Source organism: Anabrus simplex, chromosome 1 (assembly GCF_040414725.1).
Source record: "Anabrus simplex isolate iqAnaSimp1 chromosome 1, ASM4041472v1, whole genome shotgun sequence".
Lineage (NCBI taxonomy): Eukaryota > Metazoa > Arthropoda > Insecta > Orthoptera > Tettigoniidae > Anabrus > Anabrus simplex.
In genome coordinates, this window is record NC_090265.1 from 667698510 (window position 1) to 667725215 (window position 26706).

Sequence of the window (26706 nt, forward strand, 5' to 3'; positions counted from 1 at the left end):
GACTCCGGACACCACTCGAGCGCGACATCACACAGATACCTCCTCTCTGATCGTGGGAGCGCTTTCCAAACGAATTTAGTGATTGCGATATGTTTTAACCAAACAATTATTAGCTCGTATGTCTCATATACTTGCTCAAACTGACTTTGTAAATAGTAGATAACAAACACAGTGATATACAGTACAAGAACTAATCGTGTCACAAGACCGTGGTTATTGCTAATAGGATTTTAGTGGCCACACTACGCTTCTGAAATCCAATAAAGTATTCCGCGTTAAACAAATCTAAATATTAAATATGACCAATAAATAAGCAAGCGAACGAACAAACAGTTCTATTATGATAAAGTGAATGTTACCTTAACTGGTAAGTTTCTTCATTTTCTTTACCTTCTTGACTTTCACCTCCAAAACGTTGACACGTTTGCTTCCAATTTTTCCTTTTTACTCACGTTCGTTTAAAAATTTTAAACGAGCAAATGTCCTCACTAGCTTATGTACCCGTGCTTCGCTATGGAATTCTAGGTTAGGTAGTGTACGCGGTGTGAGTACGATTGTATTCAATTGCATAGTTCTTAATACCGCAGAAACGTGACGGGGATCTCAACATACGTCTTTTCTCATGTGAAGGCTGGGTTAGGGAATTTTCATTGTAATGGTAAGCCCCCCTGCCTACCATCAGTCACAATCAAGTTCCGTTTCTTATTCCCCGGCTCTACATATCGATTTTCATTAAATTCTGTTTACCCATTTCCTCGTGGCTCAACAGAGTTGATATGGACTTAGCAACAAAAATACAAATCCATGAATATCTCTGTTATCATAGTCGACACGGTAAAAATGTATAAGATGTAAATAATGGGAAATATAATTATATATAACTTTAGTTATGTAGTATTTATCGATAGGACCGCTAATAAATCAACACAGGTCATTTCAATGACGTCAGTAGGAATGTTTCTATTAAAAGAAAAAAAACCCACACATTTTCTCATTTTTAACGAACAGTACTACGCTGCCACTCTATGATATTGTTCTGTTAAGTTTACACACTGCTCATTCCAATCAGCGCCTCTGAGTAGGGATCGAATAGCTGGAATACTGTGATGAACCAGTGTGCTACGTACCAGCAGTATCAGAAAATATATGAACCAGAGGAATGGCATGTTAAAGAAGGAGGTCATCCAACTCCCCAGTTGCTTCCCGCCAATATTCATGCAGGCTGTTATACTCGGTACGCAGCAGTAACCCCACCTATCGGAGATGAGTGGCAGCATAAGAGATAAAGAACACAACAAACAGTGGTCCATGGGCCTGTACCACGAACGAACTTTGCAACTTTTCACTTTGCACTTTTCAGTTTAGATTTTGTTCCACCATCACTTTTCAGATTTAGCTTGCAAAGTGAAAAGTGAAAAGTTAGGAGTCTTTTCACTTTTCAAGCCTGTTATGTACCTCTATCGTTACAGAAATGCAAAGTGCAAAGAAATTAAGTGAAAAGTTTTCAGAAATCTTGCAAAGAGATGATTCCCTTTTCATCTATTAATTTACAAGTATGTACACGAATTTCTCGGCATAGAATTTGGTTTAGTGATAATAACACGTTACGACGAGAGCTTTTGTTAGCATCAAGTGAGGACAGTGATGAAAAATCCAACAAGAGAACGTGTAAAGACAGGATTAATTTTCATAACCTCACTTCGACGGTATTTCGCGAGTGATTTCGTGTTACCCCAGCACAGGCTGACTATATTCTTGAAATGATCGGCAATTTATTGAAACATGCAACAAAAGAAAGTCAATCACTTTCCGAAAAAGAACAAATTATTATATGGTTAGTAAATGGAGCCAAGCTGCATGGTGTAGCAGCAATGCATGGGACATCAAAATCAATTATTTGCAGTACTGTTACCAAAGTCGTAGATGTTATAGTAAATGTAATATTTCCTAACATAGTACGTTGCCCTGATAATCCACTTAATATAGCGACGGGATTTCTAATGAAGGTTGAATTTCCCTCTGTGTGTGGATGTGTTGGCGGTACTCTCGTTAATATTGATGCGCGTCATCATTTGAGAGGTTATTTTTAAAGTTGCCAAAAAGGATGTCCCGTTTCTCCTTGACAACTTCCAGAACGACCAGCTTCTTGTAATAACCTTTCTTTCCCATGATAAGAACTTTAAAACGAACGGTACCACAATTATACCGTCAAGTTCGCCGCGAAAAATAAAGCATTAAAATCAGAGTTTGCCCATGGAATAAATTTGATCGGCTCACTCATTCGCAAAGACTTTTCACTTTGCGAAGAAATTGAAAAGTACAACCTAGATCATGGTGGAACAGAAAGACTTTGCATTTTGCAAGAATTGGAAAGTGCAAAGTTAAAAAGTTGTTAAGTTCGTTCGTGGAACAGGCCCCCTGTAATGTTATTGTTGATCATTTTTATGAGCTTTCGATATTGTAGGCCCTCAGATTTAGTTTCCTTCGAACTCTGAAATACTACTTTTATTATAGTCGGTACGGTAAAACTGAATAAAACATAAATGATCGGAAATAGTATTCACTATAACTTTGTTATATAATACTTTTCGATAGGACTAATAACACACAAACCGGGCGAGTTGGCCGTGCGGTTAGGAGCGCAGCTGTGAGCTCTCATCCGGGAGATAGTGGGTTCGAATCCCACTGTCGGCAGGTCTGAAGATGGTTTTGCGTTGTTTCCCATTTTTACACCAGGCAAATGGGACTGTACCTTAATTAAGGCCACGGCCGCTTCCTTCCCATTCCTAGGCCTTTCCTGTCCCATCGTCGCCACAAGACCTATATGTGTCGGTGCGACGTAAAGCAACTAGAAAAAAATAACATACAAAAAATTACATTTTAGGCGCCTTCCCCTAAACTACCACTTCAACCAGGGTGAATAAAAGTATTTATATCCTATACAGTATTTTTCTTTATTCCCCGACTCTACATACCGATTTTCATTAAATACTGTTTACCCATTATCTCGTGGCTCAGAGTTGATATGGACTTGGCAACAAAAATACAAATTAATGAATATCTCTGTTATCATAGTCGGTACGGTAAAAATTTATAAGACATAAATGATCAGAAATGTAATCTATATATATAAAATAAGAGTTTTGTCTGTACATTGCCCAGAATTTGAAAAGAATGATATTTCTGTATCGGTCATGTCCACAGTAACAAGGAAATGCATTTTTTTCTTTTCCGTAATTTCTGTCTGTCTGTCTGTCTGTCTGTCTGTCTGTCTGTCTGTCTGTCTGTCTGTCTGTCTGTCTGTCTGTCTGTCTGTCTGTCTGTATGTATGTATGTACACGCATCACGAGAAAACGGCTGAAGAGAATTTAATGAAAATCCGTATGTAAAGTCGGGCGATGAACCACTACAATCTAGGCTATAAATTATTTTATTCACGCCGAGTGAAATGGTAGTTTAGGGAAGGCCTGAAAATTAATTCTCAAATATTTATGTTATTAGTGGCCGTGTCTTAATGAAAATCGGTATGCAAGGTCGGGGTAATAATTCGATATAATCTATTCCATAAATAATTGTATTCAAACTGAGAAAAAAGGTAGTTTAGGGGAGGGCCTAAAATGTAATTCTCAAATATTTATTATATTAGTGGTCGTATCTTCACGAAAATTGGTATGCAATGTCGGGGAATAAGTCGCTATAATCTAGGCCATCAATAATTTTATTCACTCTGATTTAAATGGCAGTTTAGGGGAAGGCCCAAATGTAATCTATATATATAAAATAAGAGTTTTGTCTGTACATTGGTCAGAATTTGAAAAGAATGGTATTTCTGTATCGGTCATGTCCGAAATAACAAGGAAATGCGCTTTTTCTTTTCCGTAATTTCTGTCTGTCTGTCTGTATGTATGTATGTATGTATGTATGTATGTATGTTTGTTTGTTTGTACACGCATCACTAGAAAACGGCTAAAGAGAATTTAATAAAAATCGGTATACAAAGTCGGGGAATACGTCGCTACAATCTAAGCTATAAATCATTTTATTCACGCTGGTAGAAATGGTAGTTTAGGGGAAGACCTAAAATTTAATTTTCAAATATTTATGTTATTAGTGGTCCTATCTTAATAAAAATTGGTATGCAAAGTCGGAAAAGAAGTCGCTACAATCTTGGTTATAAATAATTTTATTTACGCTGAGTGAAATGGTAGTTTAGGGGAAGGTCTGAAATGTAATTCTTAAATATTTACGTCATTAGTAGTCCTATCCCATTAAAAACTGGTATACAAAGTTGGTAAATTAGCCACTACAATCTAGGCTTACATCATTTTATTCACAGTGAATTAAATGGTAGTTTAGGGGAAGGCCTAAAATTTAATTCTCAAATATTTGTGTTATCACTGGTCCTATCGATAAATACTACATAACCAAAGTTATACAGAATGAAATTTCCGACCATTTATGTCTGACACATTTTTACCGTACCGGCTATGATAACACAGATATTCATGAATTTGTATTTTAGTTGCTACTAAGTCCATATCGACGCCGAGCCACGAGAAAATGAGGTAACAGAATTTAATGTAAATCGGTATATAGAGTCCGTGAATAAGAAACTACAGTCTAAGCTATAAACAATTTTATTCACCCTGGATGAAATTGTAGTTTACCGGGCGAGTTGGCCGTGCGGTTAGAGGCGCACGACTGTGAGCTTGCATCCGGGAGATAGTGGATTCGAATCCCACTGTCGGCAGCCCTGAAGATGGTTTTACGTGGTTTCCCATTTTCACACCACGCAAATGCTGGGGCTGTACCTTAATTAAGGACACGGCCGCTTCCTTCCAACTACTAGGCCTTTCCTATCCCATCGCCGCCATAAGACCTCTCTGTGGTGGTGTGACGTAAAGCAACTAGCAAAATAAAACAAGAAATTGTAGTTTAGGGGAAGGCACCTAAAATTTAAATACCTATGTTTTTGGTCCTATCGAAAAGTACTACATAACAAAAGTTACAAAGAATACAATTTCCGATCATTTACGTTTTATTCAGTTTTACCGTACCGACTATGATGAGTGCTATTTCAGATTCGGAAGAAACTAAATGTGAATGAAGGCCTACAATATCGAAAGCGCATAACATTGATCAACAATAACATTACATTGATCATTGTTTGTTGTGGTGTTATTTGTTTCTCATGCTGCCTCTAAACTCCGATTGATGGGATTACTGCTGCGTACCGAGTATAACAGCCTGACTGAATACTGGGGGGAAATAGCCGGGGAGTTAGAAGACTTTCTTCTTTAGCATGTCATTCCTCTGGTCCATACATTTTCTGATACATCTGGTACGTAACACACTGGTTCTTCATAGTATTCCAGTTATTCGATCCCTACTCTGACGCGCTGTTTTGAATGAGCAGTGTGCATACATAAAGGCAGAGGCTGACTTAGTAGTAGTAGTAGTAGTAGTAGTAGTAGTAGTAGTAGTAGTAGTATCTGGTCTAGAATAACAATTTAGACATTCAAATTATAGCACCACAATCTATATATGTATATATAATAAGAGTTTTGTCTGTACATTGCTCAGAATTTAAAAAGGGTGATATTTCTGTATCAGTCGTGCCCACAGTAACAAGGAAATGCACTTTCTACTTTTCCATAATTTCTGTCTGTCTGTCTGTCTGTCTGTCTGTCTGTCTGTACATGCATCACGAGGAAACGGCTGAAGAGAATTTAATGGAAATCGGTATACAAAGTCGGGTAATAAGTCGCTACAATCTCAGCCATAAATAATTTTCTTCACGCTTACTGAAATGGTAGCTTAGGGGAAGGCCTAAAATTTAATTCTCAAATATTTATTATTAATAGTCGTATCTAAACGAAAATCTTTAGGGGAAGTCGATGAATAAGTCGCTACAATCTAGGCCATAATTAATTGTATTCACGCTGAGAAAAGTTATACTTTAGGGGAAGGCCTACAATGGAATTCTCAAATATTTATGTTATTAGTGGCCCTATCTTAATGAAAATCGGTATGCACATTCGAGGAATAAGTTGTTATAATCTATGCCATGTTATTCACGCTGAATGAAATGTTTGTTTAGGGGTAAGCCTAAAATGTAATTCCCAAATAATGATGTTATTTGTGGTCGTATCGACACAGACTACATAATATTTTAGTTATGTAGTATTATATTTTCGATCATTTATGTATTATACATTGTTACCATAGCAGCTATGATCAGAGATATTCATGAATTTGGATTTTTGTTACTAAGTCCTTATCAGCGCCGAGTCACGAGAAAATGGGTAAACAGGATTTAATGAAAATCGGTATGTAAAGTCGGAGAATAAGGGATTACAGTCTACGCCATAAATTATTTTATAAAACGCCCTAATATCACAGAATCGAAAGAAAACTAAATGTGAAGCCTACAATATAGAAAGCTCATAAAATTGATCAATAATAACATTACATTGAGCATTGTTTGTTGTGATGTGCTTTGTTTTCTGTTGCCACTCATCTCCGTTAGATAGGGTTACTGCTGCGTACCGAGTATTTTTTTTTAATTTGCCTTACATCGCACCGACACAGTTAGGTCTCATGGCGACGATGGGATTGGAAAGGGCTATGAATGTGAAGGAAGCAGCCTTAGCAGCATTTGCCACGTGTGAAAATGGGAATCCACGGAATAACATCTTCAGGGCTGCCTAGAGTGGGGTTCGAATCCACTATCTCCCGCATGCAAGCTCACAGCTGCGCGCCCCTAACCACACGGCCAACTCGCCCAGTCGTACGAGTGTGACAGTCTGCCTAAATATTGGCGAGAAGTAGCTGTGGAATTAGGTAACTTTCTTCTTTAGCATGCCATTCCTCTGTTTCATAAATTTCCCGATACTACTGGCACGTAACACACTGGTTCATCATAGCATTCGAGCTATTCAATCCCTACTCTGAGGCACTGATTGGAATGGGAAGTATGCATATTTAACGGAATATTGGCAGAGGAGTGTTTACGGCTGCCTGCGGCCTGGTCATTCCAGCTCTGGAAATTTGGACTGTTAGATCGGTACCGTAGTACTGTTCGTTAAAAGTGAGAAAATGTGTAGTTTTTCATTTGATCGAGTATTTTATGATAACATTGCTTTTAATCGCTACATTTCTACTGACGTTTTTCTAATGACCTATGTTTACTTCAGTTAGGAAAACCACAAAGTCAGTCTTTCTGAAAATCCCGTAGCGAAGCACGGGTACATCAGCTAGTTATATATAACTTTCGTTATTTATGCCATATTTATCGATTAGACCGCTATAACATAAATATTTCAGAAATCAATTTCAGACCTTCCCCTAAACTACTAGTACCCCACCCAGGCGGCCTCACCTGCTATACTGAACAGGGGTCTACTGAACTACCATTTCACTCAGTGTTAATACAATTGTTTATGGCCTAGATTGTAGTGACTTATTCCCCGGCTTTACATACCGATTTTCATTCAGTTCTCTTCAGCTATTTTCTCGTGACACATGCACATACATACATACATACATACATACATTCATAAATACATACATTCATAAATACATACATACATACAGACAGACAGACAGACAGACAGACAGAAATTACGGAAAATGAAAACATTTTCTCGTTACTGTGAACACGACCGATACAAAAATAGAGTTCTTTTTACATTCTGAGCAATGTACAGACAAAACTCTTATTTTATATATATAGATTTTCACAAATGTGGCTACCAGATCACTATTTAAATTAGGATCACGTGCACAAATTAAAGAAACTAGGTTCTGTATTACTCCCAACCTTCTTCGGACTGTAATTCCGTGATATGAACAGAAACGTTTCTCCATATCTCGTATTTTGACCACTCAGCTGTCGGCTCTGTAAGATCACCGTATGACAGACTTCGAACCCAGGACCCCGAACAATACGTACTGTTGTATGTTCCTCCTATGTCTGTTTGGGAACCTAAGTGTGGATGAGTGCTTTCGTGTTTTTTTAGCCATCCAACCTGCAGTGTAATTCAAACCTTCGACCTGTATTTCAGTGTCAGTTTCACCGGCAAATATTGGAACAGTATCACATTTGCCTTCTTCAAAATAGCTTTCAGCAGGAGAATATTCTAAATCACGACACATTATTCCGCACTTCCTCAGCATTTGTGATGAGAGATATTCATCAGAAGTTTTCTGTTCGCGTGTTCTTGTGTTTCTCTCTTTTACTGGCATTATTTCCGAGAATAATCATCCGAAGACGATAAAGAGCGTTCAGCGGTGTAGAGTGGTCGTATAATCCTCATCGAGCACGGATCTGGGAAAACAAATTCTCGAGTGAATCTTGGTGCAGTCAGTGGGTTAAATTGTACTTCATTCCTAGATTCTGAACTTCTGAGATCAGGTATTTCGAGGAGAAGATAGTCACAAGGGTAGCTTTCTGCAACACTAGCGGAACTTTTTCCCCCTTACAGGTCATACTGTTAATAAGGCCACATATTTTATCTAAAATTTCGTCTTGTTTTAACTGAATACCATACGCATTTTTGTTAGGGACTTTAGAAATTGTCGGACTGTAGGGATTCATGAGATCGTACCAATTATTAACAGTTTCAATGAAATCACTCGTGCTTACAACAACAGTTGCATCATCTCCTAAGCTGAAATGGCGTAACGCTGTAGCTACACTGTGTGGCATTAACTCTGCAGCTTTTCTTACGTTCACCCTTTCTGTGCCCCTACAATTTAGACGACTGACATTGATTTTGTGGCATGCTTTAATTTCGTGGCTGTCATTCTTAACCAGCGCTTCCACAGGTTCCTTCGAGACAACTTTACCATCAGGAAATTCGAAGCCGGTGTCGAGAAACCAGTTCCTAATTAGTTTCAACAAGTGAGGGGTATCTGCAAAGAAGTACACTTTCTTCTGACGTCGGTGGGTTCAAAAACCATGTTTTTGTTTTATTGATTCCATATGCTTTCCACAAGTCTTGATTTGCTGCGCCCATGTCACAGACACATGCCATTACTTTGTACTCTATTTCCGAAAAACGAGAAACGAAATTGTCTAGTATGTCTTTTGTCGTCTTTTTAAAATCGAAATTGGCGTAAATTCCTTGCTTCCGATTCTTGAACAGTCCTCTCGCCGTCACAGCTTGCAGTTGTGAACTGAGGCCTATAATTTCACCCTTCAGGGCAGGGCTTCTCAGAGTGCATGCGCCAGTGCATTGCGCGGCGCAAGGTGTAAAAGACGACTTCGCTAGGTTGACCAGAGTGCAGACCCCGTTCCTCGATTTTGAGCAATAGCCCTGTCTCTCTCTTTTCCTACGCCTGTCTCACTCGCTCCGCCTGTTTCCCCCTTCCTAGCTCGCTCTGCAGGGCTCATCATCTGAGCCGAGTTGAGCCGAGCTTAGCCGAGTCTCCCCGAGACAGGATGCTGGTCCGAACTGAGCCGAGTAGGACCGATGCACGGTGCACAGAATCTCTGCGCCTCGTTTTGCACGCGGGAGATTTTTGGACGTTGGAGAGGCCCTGCTTCAGGGGTCATATTCAAAAGCACTTTTAACGCGTATTTCGTCAAACTGGAGGACTGCAATTTTCTCGTAGTCTTCATGCGAGACAGCAGCAGTCTTCATCATGTATGTTCAGTCTTCAGCCCTAAGGCTGGTTGGATCCTCAACAGCTCTGCCATCAGCTGTCATAGATGTCCTAGGCATCACTGAAGAGGCGTACTAGGGAAATAAGGAGTGAGGTAGTTTCCCGTTGCTTCCCTCACTGAGCCAAAAGTTGCTATTTCATATCAGTCTGCCAACCCCACTGACATGCATGCACCAACCGACCCTATGGGCAACGTTTTCACACCATTCATGGCAGGGACTGGCTGCATAAGGAATGGCATTACTAGCATCGTTCATACCTCAGTCACTTTCACATTGTCAAAGCCAAGGATAAGACAGAGACAGATCAATGAAAGTAACAAAATTGCTCTAGCCCATACCAGAAGACATAGTACACTGTAAACACTAGCTCCTGCCAGCAAAGGCAAATCTTCATCATACGCAGAATATCTTACAGGATTCCACCTCCGTTTCGCATGCCAATTTTTGAAGCCCATTTTTCCAGCGTTGAAAGTCCAGGCAGATGGTAATGAAGTTTTTGTCTCATATAAATGTAAGTTTTCTTTCCTAGATATCTTAAAGTGAAAGCCGCCGATATGTCTCCGTCTGTCCAATTAACGCGTTTTTGCTGGTTTGTGAGTATCTTTATTTGATTTTCAGTAAAACTTACTTTCAAACCGTTCGTCAGTGTTGTATGGATGCTCTGAACAGACTTTTTCAACCTCCTACATTAACTCCGTATGCAAATTACTTATATATACGCGGCTTTGATGTAATTTGCTTTCCGCTGTCTCTAATTTCATTTTAAGGACATCGTTAGTTTTTCTTCCGTCATTTAAATATTTTTTCAATCTTTCAGTTTCTTCAGTCAGGGTCATAGTATTATCACAGACCTGGGTAGGTGGAGTGGCTGGAGGAGTTTGTGAACTTGCAATAGTCGTGTTATGTTCTGAATCTTTTAACAATTCGTCAGCCATTTTCCTATTGCCTCTCCTTTACTTCGTTCTTAATTTATCATGTGACACTTGTTCTATGCTACGCAAAACACTCTAATTTCTATAGGGAACAGCGTCTTTGTTAAGGACACGTTTGGGAGGAAGCCCTAGCAATTCGCTCCTTTCAAAATCGCTATGAAAATGTTCGGAACACACCCGGCACGAACCTGCGTTCCACTTTCCATCACGCCTACATCTTTGGATCCACTTCTTCCTTAGATCCTCATGGTTTTTGGAAACTGAAGTATTTGATATGACTTTTGGAGGGATCTTTCCTGGTTTTCACCCAGCTGTTATTGCACACAGCAACCGTACACCTCATACCAGGCATGTTTATAAGCAACCCGAGACAAATCAATTCAGTGCAAACACGAAATAACACTGGCATAAGAAAGCAGCTATTCACCACAAGGACTAGTCATAGAAAGCACTATGAAACTATAAAATCAAAACTGCAACTCACTTGCACATAACTCACATACAGTATTACTGCATAGACTTCTAGCGAGAATGGCGGTCAAGGTTACTCCCCTTGGCGGTGGGTAACTGGCTGACGTCATAACTGAGCTTAGCCGAAGCCCTCCGAACGCAAAAACCCCTGTTCTGGGTAACCTGTTATATACAAACCTTGCGTCGTGCCGATCATACGACATGTAATCTGCAAGCCTTCGGACAGAACAGCGGTCGTTTGGTAAACCAAGGCCCTTCGGGGGTGTTGCGCCATAGGGTCTGGCTTGATTTATGCACTAGTGCGTAAAATTAAGTCATTTCGAACTTAATAAATAAGTATAGAAATGTCATTATTACAATTCGGCTGTCTAAAAAGTTGATTCAATTAAGAAACCCACTGCATGCCGCTTGTATCTTACTTTAATTTATAGCTTTTTTTTTTTTTTTTTTTTTTTTTTTTTACATCCTTCCGGTGAAGAAGAGCGCAGCAAACGTTCAGCCACAGTTCGAGCTGGATTGTATGCTACCGTTACTGAATGTTTTACTTGAAAGAGATCCTCACCAGGGGTGATGTCATGACTAGATAGATTTAGGATAGAATTAGTATAGGACCTTTTTAATGGGCACACCGTCCTGCCATGTTTACAGACCGCCCGGCTAACATAACTTAGATATGTGTTACATAATACATACTTACCTGAGTCATTGGATGCTTCAAATTAATGTGTAAACACTGTAAAACTGTTTATTCAAATGATAAATCGTAATTATTGGCAGCATAATTGCATCAGTTACATACGATTTTAACTATTTGCCTTGACTATCACATACTGTCATGCGCGGTGTCTGGGTAAGCGTGGAATCGCACGCGAACACTCGATTCCGCAGGACTTTACAAACCCGTTGGCACTCAACAGAAATCGAATGGTAAGCCCCCGTGTTACATGATCATAAACGAGCAGTAGAATACTCGAAGTTCAGAATACTCTGTTGTCTTGTTCGTGATAATAACACTAAAACAATTCAGTTTTGTATTTGATGTTTTCCTGTCTGATATTAGGCCTACTGTAGTATTCCCCGCCCGGCTTCTCTTTCCTGCCACCCGGCTGACGAAGATTTCTGGGAAGAACACTGGTAGTTAAATAGTTTAGTTCAGGGCCTCTCAAACGCCTACACTCTCACGCGTGCAGAGCGAGGTGCATAGGCTCTGTGCACTGTGCATCGGTACGCTTCGCCTCAACTCGGCTTGACTCGGATGGTGTAGTGTGCTGAGAGCGACGAAGCGTTTGGTGGTAGACGACGTGTTTATCAGTGAAATAGACAAGCTCACGACAACAACATAATAATGGAGCAACCTGTTTCGAAGAAAGCAAAGACTTCCGAAAGTCCATTTCAATCGAACTGGGAACTTTCGTATTTTTTGTTTGTTTGTTTGTCGTGACGATAACGCCAAATGCTTAATCTGTGGGACGATAATTACGTGCGTAAGAAAATCATCTATTGAAAGACACTACAACAGACTACATTCGGAAAATTATTGTGAAATCATAGGAGACGTCAGAGAGAAAGAATTAAGGAAGTTGAAACAGCTTGAAGAAGAGCATTCTATATCCACAAATGAGTTTTGTTCCAGTACTGTAGCATTTTCATTTTGGTTACGGGTTCTGCATTTTTTAAAATTATGTTTACATTCCTCTCAAACATGTATGTGTATTTCTAATTCACTTTTTTAATTTTTTTAATAACACTGGTAACCTTGTCCCTTACAACTGTGCGTCTCCGCTCACCACACGTAAACATTTCACAGTGGGGGAGAAACAGCAGTGAAGGTGAGGAACGCGGAGACAGGCCGAACCGGGAGACAGGTGTAGGGAGAGAGGAGTGGGGGGTCTGCACTCTGGTCAACCAAGCGTAGTCGTCTTTTGCACCGTGCACAGTGCATGCACCACGCGCATGCACCCTGAGAGGCCCTGGTTTAGTTAGATATAGAGGTAGCGTGTTGCTTGTGGAGCTGCCTATCCGCCTATGTGTGAGATGCTACACAGTAGATTTAGGGGTAGTTAAGTAGTAAGTAGTTAGTGCTTAGCTAAAAAATATTCTGTATGTAGGGGTGGCGTCTTGCATGAGGACTGGCTATCCACCTATGTGAGAGGCCACACAGTAGATTTAGTTTGACTTTATTTGTTTATAAATGTTCACTTCTGTGGTTATTTCGAATTTGGAATAGGGGAACGTTGTAATTGGGCGAAAGCCTGTTATGTTCAATAAATATTTTACTTACTTACTTACTTGAAACAGAGACATCCGTTAAACGCTTTATGGGTGAGTAAATCACATTTTTCTGGGTACGTAATTTTCAAGTACCGGTACATAATAAATAAAAACACCATAAATAAAATAAAATGCTTTGTTGAAACCAGAAAGTATGGACATTTACAGGTTTCTTCATGACTACAGTATGGACACACAAGTCAAAATACATGTCCGCACAAAATGCAGATGCATGGTAACCCCACATAAGGGGATAGGGATATCTTGATCAGCTGTGCGTGTACTTCGTGCGCGCGAAGCCTCTGTCATGAGTATGACTAAACTGAGCACATTTAGACACTAAATGTCCTGTTTTAGGAAGCCTAAATGGGCATTAAAAAGTTTAAAATTCAAATGTCTATAAACTTGTTTACCTTCAGCTTTACCCATACCTTCATGGGGTCGCAGGCGCGAACTGTGTCGTACATGTGAGCTTGGTGGTGGTGATTGATGGTGATTATTGTTTTAAGAGGAAGTACAACTAGGCAACCATCCTCTATATAACACTAATCAGATGGAAAATTGGAAGGGATCCGACACTTCGAAAAATGAAGGTATCGGCCAAAGGAAGACAAGAGCCACGAAAGGCATGAAAATGAAAGACTCCCTAGCCCTCGCAAACCTAATAGCGTTGGGGTCGGGAAAGAACAAGAGTTGACCAAGAGAGGTCGGATAGGACAGATGAAAGTGAGAAGCCTGGCACAAGTAAGTGGGAACAATGCCAGGACTCAGCTGAGGGCCCCGTGGTCGCCAACCCACGCTCCAAAGTTCAGAGCCCCTGAGGCCCTTTTAATCGCTTCTTACGACGGACAGGGGATACCGTGGGTGTTATTCTACCGCCCCCACCCACAGGGGGATGTGGGCTTGGTTCCATTGTACGTCCAGATGCCCTTCCTGACATCAACCCAATATGGAGAGATGTATTCAATGTCTCGTATTGATTGGTAGTGTGGTGTGTTGTGGGTATATGAAGGGGAGTGTATTGGGACAAACACAAACACCCGGTTTCCTATTCACAGGAACTAACTAAACGCGGTTAAAATACCCGATCCGACCAGGAATCGAACCAGCGACGCTTTGCCCCTAAGAATTAACATGGTACTCACTTTTGGTGCTGGCTGAGTGAATCTCAGGGACATGTAGAGCGCAGAAATCTATTTTCTTAAATTTATCGACTGACTGACAGGGAATCGAACCCACGTCCTTCCGGGTGAACCGAGCACGCCTTTATCGCCTCGACTAGGCAGTCCCTCCCTCTTTAACTACCTACTTAACTACAGTATTAAAAATGAATTATCTCCTAATAAAGGGACCTAACATCTAGGTCATCGCTCCCAGATAAGGGTTTTTGGAATGTCAGTTTGTTAATGATCTCAATTCCGTGAAGACAGAATGAAACTTTACTAAAACTACTCAAATAATTCTGCAGAACATGACAGTTGACTTCTATGTACTTTTCGAGAATTTATGTTCTAAATGTAGGCCTATACCTCGCTTCAGTTATGATATTTATAAATCGAGATAAACCTCTGAGTCTCCAGTATTTGATCAGGCTGCCGACCAATGAGATATACCGAAGCAAAAAACAAAAATGTTTACAATTTAAAAAAAAAATTTAGTCGCTTAAATAGGCATTTATCGCAAAATAGACGCTTACGGCCAAAACCGGCATATATAGGCTCTAACAGTTGCCTTTCATTCGTCTGAATTTGACCTAAAACTGATTTTAAACTTTACTGGGCATTTTTATCTGTTATACGAACAAATAGGTCTTCTTCTTCTTCTCCTTCCTCCGCCGATTTTCCCACACCTGTTGAGTCAAGGGTGTGAACTGTGCCGCATATGTGAATTTGGCCCTATTTTACGGCCAGATGACCTTCCTGACGTCAACTCTATATGGAGGGATGTAATTACTATTGCGTGTTTCTGTGGTCAGAGAGCAAACTCTAAAAAGAGAACTACTTATTAACATCAAATGCAGGAAAATTGCGTACTTGGGGAATGTGTTACGTAGTGAAAGAAATGCAGTATTACACCTCATTTTAAAGGGCAAAATGGAAGGACATCAAGGAGTAGGCAGAAAAAGAACGTCACGTCTCAAGATCATTCAAGACTGGACTGGAATACGAACTGTTGCACAACTCTACCGTGTTGCTGAAGATCGAAGAACACTGTCCATACTGATCGCCAACGTCCGGGAGACTGGGCAAGGCATATAGAAGAAGAAGAAGAAGAAGAAGAAGAAGAAGAAGAAGAAGAAGAAGAAGAAGAAGAAGAGGAAGAAGAAGTTTCTGTGGTGGTTGTTAGTCTAGTGTATTGTCTGAATATAAAGAGGAGAGTGTTAGGACCAACACAAACACCCAGTCCCCAGGCCAGAAGAATTGGTCAGACGCGGTTAAAATCCCCGAACCCTCTGAACCGAAGGCCTCAACGCTGACCATTCAGCCAGTGAGTCGGTCAGGCGAACAAATAGGTAGTTTTGGAAATATCCTCAGCTTAGTCATGTGTTGGTAGGAGGACTTCCTTGTTAAAGAATCTCAGATCCTAGGCTGTGTCAACTACAGAACTCGTACTATACAATCAGCTGCGCGTAGCAGAGGAAACATTGCCGACATCCGGAGCAGATACGGAAGAAGAAGACGACATGACCTGTGTTATTGTGGTAAATCTAGAAGGAATCGAATAGGAAATTCTTATCTCCTAACAGATGTCTAGCTAGTACAGATAGTTTTAATTTCGTCTTTACTAATACAGGCAGTTGGTTATCTTTTCTGGATATATCTTGTAATTAATTGACTGTATGAAGTACTAGATGATGAACCCGTGCTTCGCTACGGGATTCTCAGAAAGACTGTCTTGGTTTTCCTAACTGAAGTCAAATTTGGTCATTACAAAAACGTCAGTAGGAATGTGGCGATTAAAAACAATGTTATCATATAAAATACTCCATCAAATGGAAAACTGCACATTTTCTCACTTATAACGAACAGTACTACGGTGCCGATCTAACAGTCCAAAGTTCCAGAGCTGGAATGACCAGGCCGCAGACAGCCGTGAACACTCCTCTGCCATTATTCCGTTAAATATGCGCACTGCTCATTGCAATCAGTGCCGCAGAGTAGGGAGTGAATAGCTCGAATGCTATGATGAACCAGTGTGTTACGCACCAGTAGTATTAGAAAATTTATGAACCAGAGGAATGACATGCTAAAGAAGAAAGTTATCTAACTCTCCAACTACTTCCTGCCAATATTCAGGCAGGTTGTTACACTCGGTACGACCGGGCGAGCTGGCTGTGTAGTTAGGGGCGCGCAGCTGTGAGCTTGCATCCGGGAGATAGTGGATTCGAAACCCACTGTCGGCAGCCCTGAAGGCAAGTACTATGGCGACTGTACTTTAATTAAAGCCAAGGCCGCTTCCTACTCACTCCTAGCCCTTTCCTATCCCATCGTCGCCATAAGACTTGTCTGTGTCGGTGCGTCGTAAAGCAAAAACGAATATTCGGTACGCAGTAGTAATCCTATGTATCGGAGATGAGTGGCAACAGAAGACACAAAGCACATCACAACAAACAATGGTCAACGTAATGTTATTGTTGATCAATTTTATGAGCTTTTTATATTGTAGGCCTTCACATTTAGTTTTCTTTCGACTCTGTGATATTAGATCGTCTTATAAAATTACTAGCTGATATACCCGTACTTCGCTACGGAATTCTACATTGTATACAGAATTCTAGGTTGGGTAGTGTGCACGTTGTGAACATGATTGTATTAAATTGGATAGCACTTAACGTTACCCTAGAAACGCGACGGGGAAGTCACCAAACGTCTTTTATCATATGAAGACTGGGTTAGGGAATTTTCGTTGTAATGGTAGGCCCTCTTGCCTACATCAGTCACAATCAGGTTGGGGAGTTTTCATTATAATGACAGACACTCACTCTCCACCTGCCTTTTTACATTCTCAGAAAGACTGTCTTAGTAGTTTTCCGAACTGAAATTAATATGTCATTACAATGGCGTCAGTAGGACTGGCGCGATTAAAAGCAATGCTTTCATATGAAATACTCGATCAAATGAAAAACCATACATTTTCTCACTTTTAACGAACAGTACTACGCTGCCGATCTAATAGTCCAAAAGTTCCAGAGCTGGAATGACCAAGCCGCAAAGAGCCGTGATCCGTGAACACTCTTCGTCTTATTTCGGCCGGGTGGGGGTGTCGAATAGTAGAGACTCCTAGGACAAAAACTATGCCCTTTTACTAATCTGTTTCCTAGGAGTACCCGATGAGTCTGAAAATCTCGGTTCACTACAAAGGCGGCGGAAAAATCTATCTGACTTGGAGGCCAATTTTTCCTCCAAGCCAGAGGAGAAACCCCCTCTTCGCTGCTAATTTGGAGTAAAATGAATATAGAATTTAATAAAAGTGAAGAAGAAGAAGCCTTTCTTAAGAAACGGCTCTTCAGGTTGAATTTTTAGTTATTTAGTGAATTGTGGTGCTATAATTTTGAAAGGGCCTAAATTGTAATTCTAGACCAGGTCCTACTACTACTACTACTACTGCCGCTACTACTACTACTACTACTACTACTACTACTACTACTACTACTAAGTGAGCCTTTGCCTTAAGTGTGTACACTGCTCATTCAAAATAGCGCGTCAGAGTACGGATCGAATAGCTGGAATACTATGATGAACCAGTCTGTTACGTACCGGCAGTATCAGAAAATGTATGAACCAAAGGAATGGCATGCTAGGGAAGAAAGTTTTCTAACTCCCCAGCTATTTCCCGCCAATATTCAGTCAGGCTGTTACACTCGGTACGCAGCAATAATCTCATCTATCTGAATTGAGTGGCAGCATAAGAGACAAAGAACATCACAACAAACAATGGTAAATGTAATGTAATTGTTGATCAATGTTATGAGCTTTCAATATTATAGGCCAGAGGCCTTCACATTTAGTTTTCTTCCGACTCTGAAATACCACTATTATCATAGTTGGCACGGTAAAACTGAATAAAACATAAATGGTCGGAAATTGTACTCTCTATAACTTTTGTTATGTTATATGTTGTACTTTTCTAGAGGACCAATGACATAGGTATTTAAAAATTAAATTTTAGGCGCGTTCCCCTAATCTACAATTTTATTCAGCGTGAATAAAATTGTTCATAACTTATACTGTAGTTTCTTATTCCCCGGCTCTATATGCCGACCTTCATTAAATTCTGTTAACCCATTTTTTCGTGACTCGGTGTTGATATGGACTTGGCAACAAAAATAAAAATTCATGAATAGTTGTGTTATCAAAGCCGGTACGGTAACAATGTATGACATAAATGATCGGAAATTTAATTATATATATATATATATACACCTTTCGTTATCTAGTATTTATCGATAGGACCACTAATAAAAGAAATATTTGAGAATTAAATTTTAGGCTTTCCCCTAAACTACCATTTTACTCAGCGTGAGTAAAATGATTTATAGCCTAGATTGTAGTGGTTCATATTCCGACTTCACAAACCGATTTTCATTAAATTATCCTCATACATACATACATACATACATACATACAGGCATACAGAAATTACGGAAAAGTAAAAAAGTGCATTTCTTTGTTACTACGGACACGACCGATACAGAAATACCATTCTTTTCAAATTCTGAGCAATGTACAAACAAAACTCTTATTTTATACTAGCTGATGTACCCGTGCTTCGCTACGGGGTTCTCAGAATGACTGTCTTTGTGGTTTTCCTACCTGAAGTCGTCAGTTGGAATGTAGCGATTAAAAGCAATGTTATCATATAAAATACTCGATCAAATGAAAAACCGCACATTTCTCACTTTTGGCGAACAGTACTGAGGTGCCGATCTAACAGTTCAAAGTTCCAGTGCTGGAATGACCCGACCGAAGACAGCCGTGAACACTCCTGTGCCATTATTCCGTTAAATATGCACACTGCTCATTCCAATCAGTGCCTCGGAGTAGGGATCGAATAGCTCGAATGCTATGATGAACCAGTTTGTTTCGTATCAGTAGTATCAGAAAATTTATGAACCAGAGGAACGGTATGCTAACTCCCCAGGTACTTCCCGCCAATATTCAGGCAGCCTGGTATTTTCAGTACGACCGGGCGAGTTGGCCGTGCAGCTATGAGCTTACATCCGGGAGGTAGTGGGTTTGAATCCCACTGTCGACAGCCCTGAAGATGGTTTTCCGTGGTCCCCCCCCCCCCATTTTCACATCAGGCAAATGTTGGGACTGAAACGTAATTAAGGCCAGGGCCGCTTCCTTCCCACTCGTAGCCCTTTCCTATCCCATCGTCGCCATGAGTCATATCCGTGTCGGCGCTACGTAAAGCAAATTAAAAGAAACTCGATATACAGCAGTAATCCAATCTATCGGAGATGAGCGGCAACAGAGACACAAAGCACATCACAACAATGGTCAATGTAATGTTATTGTTGATCAATGGGTTGAGCTTTCTGTGTTGTAGGCCTTCACAATCGGTTTTCTTTCGACTGTAATATTAGGGCGTCTTATAAAATTAATTATAGCGTAGACTGTAGTTCCTTATTCCTCGACTTTACATACCAGTTTTCATTAAATTCTGTTTACCCATTTTCTCGTGGCGGCGCTGAAATGGACTTAGCAACACAAATCCAAATTCATGAATATCTCCGTTATCATAGCCGGTACAGTAAAAATGTATAAGACATAAATGATCGGAAATTTAATAATATATAATTTAGTTTTATACTATTTGTCAACAGGACCACTAATAACATATTTGATTATTCAATTTTAGGCCTTCCCCTAAACTGCCATTTAAGTTAGCGTGAATAAAATTATTTATGGCCTAGATTGTAGCAACTTATTTCCCGACTTTGCATACCGATTTTCATTAATATAGGAGAAATAATAACATAAATATTTGAGAATTAAATTTTCTCTCAGCGTGAAAAGTATTATTTATGGTCTAGATTGTAGCGACTTATTCACGGACCTTACATACTGATTTTCATTAAATTATTTTCAGCCGTTTTCTCGTGATGCGTGTACATACATACATACAGACAGACAGACAGACAGAAATAACGGAAAAGTAAAAAGTGCATTTCCCCTTTACTATGGACATGACCGATACAGAAATACCATTCTTTTCAAATTCTGAGCAATGTACAGACAAAACTCTTATTTTATGTATATAGATATGTAGATTTATAGTGTAGACTGTTGTTCCTTATTCTCCGACTTAAAAAACGATTTTCATTAAATTCTGTTTACCCATTTTCTCGTGACTCGGTGCAGATATAGACTTACTAACAAAAATCCAAATTCATGAATAGTTCTGTGATCATAGGCGGTACGATAACAATGTATAAGACATAAATGATTGGAAATTTAATCGATACGACCACTAATAACATTAATGTTTGACAATTACTTTTTTTTCTATTTTGCTTTACGTCGCACAAACACAGATAGGTCTTATGGCGACGATGGGTTAGGAAAGGCCTAGGAATGGGAAGGAAGAGGCTGTGGCCTTATTTATGGTACAGCCCCAGCATTTGCCTGGTGTGAAAATGGGAAACCACGGAAAACCATCTTCAGGGCTGCCGGCAGTGGGATTCGAACCCCCCCCCCCCAAATCACATTTTAGGCCTTCCCCTAAACTACCATTTCACTCAGCGTAAGTACAATTATTTATAATGTAGGTTATAGCGACTCTTTCCCCGACTTTGTATACCGATTTCCATTAAGATACGACCACTAATAACAAATATTTGAAAATTAAATGTGAGGCCTTCCCCTAAACTACCATTTCACTCAGAGTGAATAAAAATGTTTATGGCCGAGATTGTAGCGACTTATTTCCCAACTTTGCATACCGAATTTCATTAAATTCGACAGACAGGCAGACAGACAGCCATTACGGAAAATTAAAGAGTGCATTTACTTGTTACTGTGGACACGACTGTTATAGAAATACGGTTCTTTTTAAATTCTGAGCAATGTACAGACAAAACTCTTATTTTGTCTGTTAGGTCATTAGCCTAGAGGCTGGTTGGATCCACAAATAGCACCAAGGGCTATGCAGTTATAGAGAAACTGCAAAAACCAATGGCAGTGCCCAAATGAGGCGTACTAGGCAAGATGAGGAGTGAGGTAGTTTGTCATTGCTTTCCTCACTGGACCAGAAGGTGCTACTGCAGCAACACCTTTCATAACACTCAAGACACTAGTTTGCTCCAAATGTCATTACTCAGCACCACCCATACCCCAGCAGCTTCCATATTGTCACAGCCATGGGTGAGACTGGGACTTCGATGGAAGCTATACTTTGCTCTGGCCTGTGCCAAGAGAGGGATACAAAAATACTGCATCTATCAAGAAATGGCAACAGGTGGAACTCTTATTATATATAGAGAGATTTTACAGACTTCATTCAACTAACTTGGGGAACGCCAAAGGTGGTTTCTTTTTTTTTTTTTTTTTTAATGCACAATGTCCCTTAAGATATTATATATATTTGCGCAAGTATTATGATCCAGCCAGTTCCGAGGGAACTAATGGAGAAATATTTTTCTCAGGTTTTATGGATTATGATGATATGGTCTTCGAACTGGCCGGATGGCGCAGATGGTACTGCTCCGGATTTGTATTCGGCTGTCTTCCAGGGTATTTCTCTTTAATTGTTTTTATTTTCTGAAATCCGTATTTATTCAGCAGGACTGAGTGCCTCAGGCGGTAAGAGTGGTGTTACTGGTGGTGATTATTGTTTTAAGAGAAAGTGAAGATAAGTAACATCTCCTCTTAACACTAATCGGAGGGTCGGCCTTTCAAAGAATGAGAGGAACCAACAGAAAGCGAAAGTCCACAAAGTTCGTGAACACGACTGGCTCCCTAGGCCTCCTAAACCTAATAACGTCGGAGTCGGAGAAGAGAACAAGAGTTGACCAAGGAAAATCGAATAGGAAAGATGAAAGTGAGGAACGTGGTACAAGTGAGTGAAAATTGTGCTAGACTCAGCTAGAGACCGTTTGATCGCCAGTCAACGCTCCAAAGATCTTTGTTGGTGCAAACATATAAAACGAGATTGTCAATAAAGGTTAGGACTACAGATCTCTTCATATGGTTATGAGAGTATTTAGGAATTGTAGTAAGGATGTACCTCTGTGGTGTAGTGGTTAGTGTGATTAGCTGCTACCTCCGGAGGCCCGGGTTCGATTCTCGACTCTGCCACAAAATTCGAAGAGTGGTACGAGGGTTGAAACGGGGTCCACTCAGCCTCGGGAGGTCAGCTGAGTAGAGGAGGGTTCGATCCCCTTCTCAGCCATCCTTCAAGTGGTTTTCTGTGGTTTCCCAGTTCTCCTCCAGGCAAATTTCAGGATAGTACCTAACTTCAGGCCACGCCCGCTTCCTTCCCTATTCCTTGTCTATCCCTTCCAATATTCCCATTCCACCACAAGGCCCTTGTTAAGCATAGCAGGCGAGGCTGCCTGGCTGAGATACTGGTCCTCCTTTCCAGTTGTATCCCCCGACCCAAAGTCCAGGACACTGGACTTGAGGCGGTAGACGTGGGATCCCTCGCTGTGTCCGAGGGAAAAACCAACCCTGGAGTATAAACGGGTTAAGAAAGAAAAAGAAAAGTAAGGATGTAAAGGAGAGGGCGTGTAGGCCTAATTCGCTGGTAAGACCACAATTAGTGTATAGTTCCAAAGAAAAGCAGCACGATTTGTGCCTGGTGATTTCTGACAAAAGAATAGTGTTACAAAAATATTGCAAACTTTGGGTTGGGGAAGACTTGGGAGTAAGGAGACGAGCAGCTCGACTAAGCGGTATGTTCTGAGCTCTCGGCGGAGAGATGGAGTGGAATGAAATTAGTAGACGAACAGGGTTGAGAAGATAATTTGTGATTTTATTCAAGAGGACAAATTGGGGCAAATATTAATTTATAGGAAGAGGAGTTAGGGATTGGTTTTTTTTCTTTTCTAGTGGTTTAACGTCGCACTAGCACATTGAAGGTTTTCGGCGACGCAAGGATGGGAAAAGGCTAGGCTAGGATGGGGAAAGAATCGGCCGTGGCCTTAGTTAAGGTACAGCGCCAGCATTTGCCTGGTGTAAAAATTTGAAACCACGGAAAAACATTTTCGATACTGCCGACAGTGGGATTAGAATCCAACATCTCCCGAATACAAGCTCACAGCTATGCGACCCTAACAGCACTGCCAACTCGCTCGGTGGAATAATTTACCATCGGAGATGTTCGATAAATTTCCAACTTCTTTGAAATTATTTAAGAAAATACTAGGTAAACTACTGATAGGAAATCTGCCACCTGGGCGACAGCTGTAAATGCAGATCAGTGCCGATTGATTGACTGATTGAAGTTGAGTGCCCCTGGGTTTTCCACCCTTTTACGGTATCGTATGTCCTCATGGGGACTGGCTAAAGAAAGGCAAGAACCATCAAAGGCTGAAACATGTCAGTACTCCGTAGGTTTGGCAAATTTATTACTAATGTTGACCAGGCGAGGATAGATTAGAGCGGTCATATATATTTTTAATGTCGCATCGACACATACAGGTCTTACGACGGCGAAGTGGTGGGAAAGTGACCGTGGCTTCAGTCAGCATTTGCCTGGTGTGAAAATGGGAAACCGCCGAAAATCATCTTTAGCTGCCGGGAGTGTCCGAGGACAAGTTCGGCTTGCCAGGTGCAGGTCTTTTGAATTAACTCCCGTAGGTGACCTGCGCGTCGTGATGAGGATGAAATGATGATGAAGACGACACATACACCCAGCCCCGTGCCAGCGATGGTTAAAATTCCTGACCCTGCCGGGAATCGAACCCCGCACCCCTGTGACTAAAGGCCAGCACGCTAACCATTTAACCATGGAGCCGAACAGGAGGAAAGGTAATAAAAGTCTGGAACAAATAAGTGGAGGAAATCATAATCATTTGGATTACCGTATTTACAGATATCGGTACGGTTCGTCTCGTTCGTCCAACTCAAAGAACGGCCAAGAACAATTAATTGAGCATTATTTCAGACCTTAAGTTCTACAAGGGCCTTGTTTTGCTAATATTTTAACGTCTCGTCAACTCGGTTAAGTCTTTTGGCCAGGATAGGAAGGAAGGGTTCCTGGACTTCATTAAGGTACAGTGAAAATAGAAAAACACAAGAAAATCATTTTCTGCGCTGTCAAAGGTGGGGTTCGAACCTATCATGTCAGAGCTGTAGCCTACTTGACTTTATACTTGACCACACCGATGATTCGAAATTCAGAATATGCAGTGGCTCCTGCAGACCGATCATGAGAATTATTTTCTTAGACCATAATTTCAATATGGGTCTTTCCCATTTGGTGTTTGACAATCCCTGATGTTTTGGATCCCATGCGAAATAACCGAGTTCAAACCCCGTTGAAACTATAATGGCCGTGTTCTAGTACAATACGTTCTTTACTCTGCCGCTTGGAGCGTAACGTTACGGTTAAGAACTTGTTAAAGAGAGCATGCGCAGCGTCCATGGGCGACTTGTTCCCTGCTAGAAATGGCTGCTGGTTGAGAGTATGTAAAGCCAGAAAAGAACACTAAACGACGTTTTAGACATTACGAGCCATAGCGAGGAAATGAATAATAAGCTCTTCAAGTACTGGTAAGTAATCTAATAGTAGTTTTACTAAATAGACCGTGCAATACATTTGAGTATCAGTCTTGCTGTGATTATTGGCTTGTCACTTAGGTTAGGCACTCATTTCCGTTCTGTAGTCTTGTCTTAACAAACAGATCACTTGTTGTTTATCAGATTTTCTTTGAAATATGTTAGTAAGTCGAATTGCACAGATTTTGCGAGTTTGTAGATTCGATTGTTTACTTTCACTCGCCAGTCATTTTTTATTATTTCTTAACCTGTAGTCCTAGAAAATAACAGTGTAGTAATATTTGTAACTATTTTATTAGTGTCTGTAAGTAGATTTTTGCTGTTCTACCCATCCCCACCCCTTTCTTTTTTCTTGTCGGTGACTGTGGTTATCGATTCGGTGCGCTGAAAAATATCAGACAGATGCTGCCAACCTTAGGATAGAAAATAATATAGAGAATTAATTCCCATTTTTACTGACGAATTCGAAACAGCTTTCTGTATGGGCTGTTATGAGAAAAGATTGAACGAATCTCTGTACGTAAGGAACGTTGGTCACTACCGTATATTAATATATACATCCATTTGCAGATCTTTGTGAAAATTGGTTGGGAACAGGTGATCGATCAGTGGTACCGGTAACGGGTGTATCAGAATTACTAAAAACAATATTAACCCAGGTTATTCACTTCCTGTCTGGTATCTGTTGAGTGTTGTTTTTCTTTTGTGTCTATGAAGAAATACTGGCAGGTACATTTTGATGGCTTTCCAGTGTTTTCATCTTTGGAGCGTACAGTGACGGGGCTTCTATCTGTGTCTGGCATTGCTGTCATTTGTTCCAGGCTCCTTACAATACTCTTTCTTGTCCGATTTCCTGTGGCCAACAGTATTTGTTGTTCTCCGATCCGGATGGTTTTACCTTTGCGAGTCTCAAGGAGGGTTGTTTTGTTTTTTTCACGCTTCTCGTGGTTTTTCCTTATCTTTTGCGGATACCTTTCTGTTCTGTCCTATCAGCACTGTTAAAGAGGGAATAATTATATCGTATTTCCCCTTAAAATAATAATCGCCGTCACCACTTTTTTATGATCAGGAGAGGAGAATTTCACCAGACTTGCTCAGAAGTACCGTACTTTGAAGCAGGAGGATCTGAATTCAGGGTAACATGACACTGACTCTCTCCTGGAGACTTGTTCTTTTGAGAGAAGTTAGGAAAATTGGTTAGTTTCTTCATTTCTGGTGTTCATTTCCTTTGTAAACAAACTGAACTAACTTCAGGCTCTATTCTTATTTTCCTGTGTTGGAGGAAACAGTTTGAGATTATTTACACTACTGTTTTCTTACTGGCCTCTTGTTGAAGCATATGCATTATGTTACTGGCATTGAGAAAGTTTGTTGAAACAGGGCTTACCATCTCTTATTTTGCTCTTTAATGCAACATTTAATTTATTACCAAGGAACTGTATTTGCACCGAAAACTTACACCAAAGTTAGAGTAGCCTAATGTCTGTGTGTTTAGCTTTCAGTTAAGACTAGCTTTCTCTTTCATGATACTTAGGTCACTCTAAGGTGATTTTGCTACAGATTTTAAAACTAAGGTTAATTCTCCTTTATTACCATTGATCACATGGTGTCATTCATTGCATGTAATGTCCTTGT

The 26706-nt window shown here is 40.4% G+C and overlaps 2 protein-coding genes across 5 annotated transcripts in view; both read left to right on the forward strand.

The window, feature by feature from the left end:
- fz2 (frizzled 2) overlaps window positions 1-26706 on the forward strand; it is a 320663-nt gene that overhangs the window by 108972 nt on the left and 184985 nt on the right. The gene's annotated exons all lie outside the window — the stretch shown is intronic.
- The window catches only part of LOC136857293 (gastrula zinc finger protein XlCGF57.1), a 73896-nt gene continuing 72123 nt past the window's right edge, over window positions 24934-26706 (forward strand). For 2 of the 4 annotated variants that reach the window (XM_067135829.2, XM_067135834.2), the window contains exon 1: window positions 24934-25065. The gene's annotated coding sequence lies outside the window, so the exon portion shown is untranslated. The remainder of the gene's footprint in view (window positions 25066-26706) is intronic. The other 2 variants (XM_067135832.2, XM_067135835.2) reach the window with 2 other exon arrangements.